Raw genomic sequence first — 6,582 nt, 5'->3', positions numbered from 1 at the left:
CGTGGCCACCCAGACAAGGGGAGTTATTATCCTCCTCAACTCAGCACAAGTGTGACCCATTTGGGAGCTTTCAGGAGCTGTTCTTGTTGGTAGGAAACAGCATGGAAGGGGAAAGAGACACAAACTGCAGCTTGAGAAGTCCAGACTGGACAATAGGCTGAAGAAATATCACTCCAAGGGTAGTGCTGTGGTGCAAAATGTCACCTGCAAAAGGTCTAAAAGTCTGTGATCAGCCCATGGCTCTGTGTTTCAAGGAACAGCCAGCGAGGACAGAAAAAAAATCAGTAAGGGAGGGGGGAAACCCAAGTGAGCGCAAGGTGGGGAAGCAGGCTGGGAGTCTGCAGTCTCTAGGGCACAGAAGTGGGACAGCACAGAATGGCCTGAGTTGGAAACGGCCAAGGGCATTGGGAAGGCTGAAGGGCCCTGGCAGTACTGAGGTCTGTGTCTCCTTGCCTATGACTGTTCTCTCTGCCACTGAGCCCCACCAGGAGACACCAGGGCCTCATTGCCTCCTGGCACCCCAGGGAGCCCGGGAGGAGTCATGTGGTTGTCCTGCACTCGGTACTGCAAATCCCCACCCGCACACTGCCCCCGGGAAGAGCCATGGGCAATGTGCGAGGGAAAGGATCTCCCTTTCTAGGGATTTGGTGTCCGGTGCCTGTGCTTGAGCATTTTGCTTGATAAAACATACCAAGGGTTGTTAACCACAGCTGTCTGCACATTTCCTTTGCCTACCTGCAATCTGTGAGTACAATGTTCTGCTCTAATCAGCCCCTGGAGAGTCTTTGTGGATAACAGTCCTCAGTGGGACCCATTAATACTTGAGAAAACTTGGCTTCGCTTCTGACTTCTACTGCTGGAATACTTTCTTCAGTCTCCTCTCAGGAGCTGAGGCTGGTGGACTCAGCACCACATGTACTTTGGGGCTCATTAAAATGCAAAATGCCCTGATGAAGCATCTCTCTCCCTATAATTTTCTTCAGGTACTGTAGGCTAATTGGAGAAGTGTCAAGAGTGCAGCTGAAAGATGGAGACTTCAATAATATACAGGAATTCCTACTTAAAAGGTTTCTTTTAGGATTATTATTTTGGAATTTTCAGAAGAAGTGACAGCAACATTCTCCTGTTGAGATCCATCCAGAGTGTCTCCTAGGGAAGACAGGACATGTAGGAAAAGCAGTGTCCTGGAAGTCAGACCCTGTGAGGACAATCGTCCTCCCCATGTCCCCAACACAGCCAGTGCTCTCCTCAGCCACCTGGGACTGATATCACTCTTGGTAAAAGCTAACCTTATTCCACTGAAGCCTGCAACTGAGTGTTACAGCTCATAGGTCCCAATTCCCTCCTGCTTTACCTAGAAAACTAGCTGCAAAACAACATGGACTTTTTATTTATTTCAAAATCATAAAAAGAAGATAAAAAGATAGAAACAAAATATGACATAGTCTCATTAAAAACAATTACACTCCTCAACACTCTATTAAGTTGCCTTCAATGAGATTCACCTTCCACAAGAGGTAGCCTCACTGGAAATCTTTTGGACAGATAGGAAACGGGAGACACAATCAGAATTAATGACTTGGCTAAAGGGATAGATTACTGAAAGACGGAATAAGCCTTAAACTCCCTGAAGGGCAAATCAGCAGCTCAGTATCTTTGTGAATCAAGAGTAAGAGGAGGAGGAAAAATGGAAAAAAAGGGAAACTTAAAATGTCCAGCTAGGGTGTTGTAAAGGTGATGACAGAAAATATCAATTTAATTGAAGCATGTGGGAAAAGAAGAGAGAAACACAGCTCCTACAGGTCCTTGGCCATGCTATGGGCTGTGCGGTTCTTGGGCCTCTAGGACCGGGCTGTGTTTCTGTACAAACGTCTGGAAAAGCCTTGATGCCCTAGAGAAAAGAGATTTTTGCTGGTTACTCTGAGCCACTCCTGCAGAACTCAGGCATGTGGAGGGAAACCCATCCCACCCACACAAAACCCATTGCTCTCCCCACAGACCTTCCTGGACCCTCACAACAGCAGTAGGAGAGGATACACGGGCATGGCCATGTCCTAGACTAGCCTCCACCAGGCCTTCAGCTCCACTACGTGAAACAGCATCAAGTGAGCTCTCTAAAGCAACGCTTCCCATGCCCCAGGTGCCTAGAAAAGACTTTGAGCAGACACATAATAGACAAGGTAAAGAGCTAAGGGTGCAGGACTGGGGCTCACAGCATCAGCTAGGCAGTGCCAAGGGCTCAATAAGCAACCCAAAGAAGTAAAGGAGTCCTTTCTTTTGCAGTGACTTGGAAGCCCCATCTCTGACAGTATTCAAGGGGGATGGAGCCTCCCTTCTGCAAGAGTCGCACCAGGACAGTGCAAAACCAGGACAATCAGGAAGGCTGGGTGTAGGGACATTCTCAAACTCCAACAGCTGCAGAGCTGGGAGCTGGTCACTGCACAAACACCTGAACGAGCCAAAAGGCAGTCTGGAGGCACAGCACTGCCTTTCCGGTTCTGCCCCAGAGTTTGGACAGCAGTGCTGCAGTGTGTGGGCATGTCCTCAGAAGCCCAGCGTCAAAAATGTGGGGGATCCAGAGAGCCAGGGCTGTACAGTCTCCCAAGATAGGCAGGGTGCTTGGGGTATGCAGGGTGCCACACACTGTACCTAGGGGAGAAGCACTGCCCCAAGGTCATGTGGGAAAGCCCAAGGACCAACAGAGCTCGAGAGATGAGAACTGCTTTCCCCAGGCTCAGCCAGAAGGAAAGCTGGACAAAATTCATGGAAAAGGGGAACACTTCTTCATATTTACTACCTGGTCTGCCCCATGGCTTTGGAGACTGGCAAGGACCAGCATCCCAAGTAAAGCCCTCTGGATGGTGTGTATTAAGGGCACATTTGCTCTTTCCTGGTGTAACATCTCCATCTCAAGCACTGCAGACCAGGAAATCTTGCTGAGCATTTTAAAAAATAGAGAATCTGTTTTGGTGCTTCAGGGAGGAGGACTACATCCTGTCCTGTACTGTTCTACATCCTACTTCTACAAAGAGAGTTATCCACAGTAGTTATCAGTTTTGAAGCTCACCAAAGCAACCCACAGGGGAAAACAGTTATGAAGCTCATTAAAAGCATCTCAGTGCCTGGTCACACTTTGTGCTGTCATTTGGATGCCATATGACTTTGATCCTGTCTTTGAAAGATGTAAACCTCCAACCAACCCCCAAGCCCCAGCTTCCTGCAAAGGTCTGCCCAGTGCAGAGATCTTTTTGTGCAGGAGCACAGACACAACCTCTCCAGTGCCTCATTTTAAATATTTCACAGCCTTTGGCACCATCTGGAGATGTTCCTGAAGGGTTTATTAGAAATATTTGGAACTTAACTGGGGTGAGGAGAGGTGACTACTTTACAGGATGTGAGGGAAATCTCTCTGCTCTTTCCATGACTGTGCCATCTTCATGGCGATGACCTACTGAGCCCCCAAGCGACATGAGCTGAGGTCACAGTAGGATATGACACATCACAGGAAGGTCTCCCTGGTGACATGGTGATGTCCTCACTTCCCTGCAAGGCCCAGGCACTGCTGGGCACTGCTCTCATGCTCCCCACTGCCACCCTTCAGAGCTGCTTCATAGCAAGCAGCAGGACAGGAGGCAGCGGGAACATGTTGGGACCACTCGCTATCAGGCAGAGGAGCAGGGACGTGTTGGAGAGGAGTTTTGGGGGACCAGGCAGGAAGAGCATCCTTCCTCCCTGCATAGAGAGGTGAACTGAGGGCAGGGGAGCAAGCCAGATGGAGGCTCCTGCACTGATACTATCAGCTTGGACTCCAGCTGTTTATTCCCAAGTCTCCTATGCTCTGCACCAAGGGTAAGGGCTGCAGGGGCTCCTTCCTGACATGTCGCATAAAGACTGTTAACTGTAAAAATGGCTGTGGGACTGGATCTGTGGGGTGACTGGGCAGTGTGGGGGCTGCCACAAGAGCCCTGCCTGAGGGTGCTGCCTGGATCAGGGGAGAATGTGGCAGCCAGGACTGCTGGGTCCTGGGAATGGGGCTGCCCTGTGTACCAAGGCTCCTGTGCTCCTGAGGCTCCTCACCCCTGTGGAGTGACCCCTCCCTGGGGCCCAGCCCGGCCCCACAGAGAGCAGCCCCTGCCTGGTCATGGCCCAGCCCTGACGGACACATCGCGAGGGCGGTCAAGCCCCAGAGCTGCCTTGAGAAGTGCGCCGGGGCAGAATGGGCGAGAAGACATGGCTCTGCCCTTCCCTTCCAACGCCAGCACCAGGGCTGGCACCAGCACAGGCACCGGGGCTGCCCCCCCATGCCCGGCACAGCCCGAGGGCACAGGGCAGTGAGGAGCCCCACGGGGCCCCTGCGGTAGAGCCCAGCCATGCGGGGCAGCAGCCGGGCCTGGGGGCCCCACACTGCCCGGGCACCTGGTGCCCCACACTGCCCGGGCACCTGGTGCCAGGCTGCCCTGAGGCCCCGCCGCACCCTGCACATCCACCCACAAGATGGAGCCGTCCCGCAGGGGGAGGGGAGGAGAGTGAGGGGACAGGCTGCCACAGGGGGTCACACTGCACTGGGGGGGGGGGTGTCACAGCATTGCCACGGCAGCGCCCTGGGGCTGCAAGGACAGGGGCGGGGCTGGGTCTGACTGACGGCTCTGCCAGCCAATCGGATCGCAGCCTGCGGCTCAGCCCTGCGGAAGGAGCCAGACCCCTGCGCTGTGGGGGTGACAGGGCCCCTGTGTGGGGGCGCTTTGCCTGGGCCGTGAGGCCCTGCTGCCTTCAGCCCTGTGGTCACTGCTGCTGCTTGCAATGCTCCTGTATGGAAATGCTCCCCAGAATCACTTGCAGGCCTTTCCCCAGCTCCTGTGACAGGCACGTGGCTGTGGTGGTGACTGTGATCTCTTCCTGAGTCCCTGATGGGCCAGCGTCAGCCTCACGGCTTTAAACGCAGACCTGGAGTGTGACTTGGGGCTTCTTCCTCAGGACAGGCTTGCACCCCTGCACCAGTCTCTGAGGGAGTCCAGGTAGAATTTTTATGCTTCTAAATGAATTAAGAGCAGGTGTGAGCAGTGACACAGGGATTCTCTGATTTCCAGTGTCTGTGTGCTGCAGAAAACTCTGCCGCATCAAAACCCCATGGGGCTGCTGAGCTTTTTCTCCAAGATGTGGATGATATCTCTGAGGGGTGATGTGTCCTGAGGGTCCCCTAGCTGCAGCCATGGCTGGTTGTGTGCCCTGTGTCCCTGATGTATAGCTGCATGTTGGGTGGCAGCCCTCTGTGAGGTTAGGAGCGGGCATGTGGTGTGTCAGAGTGGTGGGGTACCTTGTGGTGGGGACAGACGATACCCCAGTGTCCTGGTGCTGATCAGAGGAGGAGGTGTCTGGAGAGAGCAGTGCTCTTTGTGAGGACTGCCTTAGGCTGAGGGGGTGAGGATCACTGTGTGGTGAGGAGGTGGCTTGTCTTGCAGGGCCCAGCTTGCCCAGTTGGTGTGAGGCAGAGATGCTGGCAGCCTGCTGCCTTCTCTGCGATGAGGTTCAGGCCTTGGGTTTCCTCAGCTCTTGCCGGATGTGCAGGCAGGATGCTGCCTAGAGGGCAGGGAGTGTTTCTGCTTGCTCTGAAGTGTGAACCAAGACTGCTTTTTCTCTTTTCTGCTCGCTTGCTTTTCTTCATGAGAGCTTTCCCTTGCCGCAGTGTTTTCTGAGGGAGGAGAGGGCCATGTGTGTTGCTCATTGCTGGCTGGGCGTTAGTGTGCTGGAAGCTCTTTGGAGGAGTGAAATCTTTGCAGAGAGAGGGTCTTTGTGTACGGGTAAGTATGTTCCTAGGGGATGAATTGGAAGGTGCTGCTCCCCTGCTGTGCCAGATCTCTCTAGACAAGGAGTCCCTTTGAGTAGGCAAGCCAAGCAAGAGTGCCCTGCGAGGACTGCACCTCTCCTCCTCCCAGCTGCAGTCTCTGAATTCTCCCATCATCCTGCTGTCTGTGCTGCAGCAGGGACACAAGAGAGCGGCCCACGTGCAGGCAGGAGTGTGCTAAGTGTGGTGTTGTTAGGTGCTGCCACTGCTGATATGGGCAAGGCACTGTGTTTTCTCCTGAGCCTTGGATGGATGAGAGGAGCCCCACTTAGCTCTAAATGCATTGCTGCAAGTTGCTGGAGCCTAGGGAGTGGTGGTGAGCACAGCCGTCATCCAAGGAAGCTGCTATCTTTTGGTCAGGCACTGAGGACCTTGTGTGCTTGAAGCCCTTGACGCTTGGTGTTTTCTGCCAGAGTACTTTTAGAGTTGCCCCTCCTTTTTTGAGGGGAGAGCCCCAGAGCTTTTGCAGTGTAACTGCTCTTGCTTTCGATCTCGTTCCTGCTGAGGCCTGAGGGGATAGTCCCCCTGCAGTGCTGAGAAGTCAGGGTGCCCATGAGGGGAGCCCTGAGGGTCAAGTACTTTGTAAGAGAGGAAAGAGAAATAGTCCTTCCTCCAGCCTGCCCCCTCGTGCCGGTTTAGGGGACAGTGTCTTGCACCAAAATTGGGGAAAAACAAGCTTGGCTCTCCCACACCTTCTGTGAGGCATGTCGGGAGGCAGTGTGTCACAGCACAGTGGGTGC

This window comes from Rhea pennata, unplaced genomic scaffold (assembly GCF_028389875.1).
Source record: "Rhea pennata isolate bPtePen1 unplaced genomic scaffold, bPtePen1.pri scaffold_51, whole genome shotgun sequence".
NCBI classification, from domain to species: domain Eukaryota; kingdom Metazoa; phylum Chordata; class Aves; order Rheiformes; family Rheidae; genus Rhea; species Rhea pennata.
This window is presented reverse-complemented; position numbering follows the sequence as displayed.